Raw genomic sequence first — 343 nt, forward strand, 5'->3', positions numbered from 1 at the left:
TTCGATCCCCAGTAGGGGACATACAGGAGGCAGCAGATCAATGATTCTCTATCATCATTGATGTTTCCATCTCTCCCTCTCTCTTCCTCTCTAAAATCAATATAAAAATATATTTAAAATAAAAAACTAAGCCACTCTCCTGGCAAATTCAGTCTAACTTCAGGTTCTCTTTAGGGAAGGATGTTTTAGGGATCAGACAGGCCAGACCCTGGCTCCAAGCCTCGTCTCGCAGCTGGGACCCTATGTAGCCACATGGGCCTCAGGGCCTCCGCCCTCACTCTTGCTTTGCTGCCCAGAGCTGTAAGGTGCACGATTTTTTGTCCAGTCTCTTCCTGCATCCCCC

This window comes from Myotis lucifugus, unplaced genomic scaffold (assembly GCF_000147115.1).
Source record: "Myotis lucifugus unplaced genomic scaffold, Myoluc2.0 scaffold_454, whole genome shotgun sequence".
Classification (NCBI taxonomy): Eukaryota; Metazoa; Chordata; class Mammalia; order Chiroptera; family Vespertilionidae; genus Myotis; species Myotis lucifugus.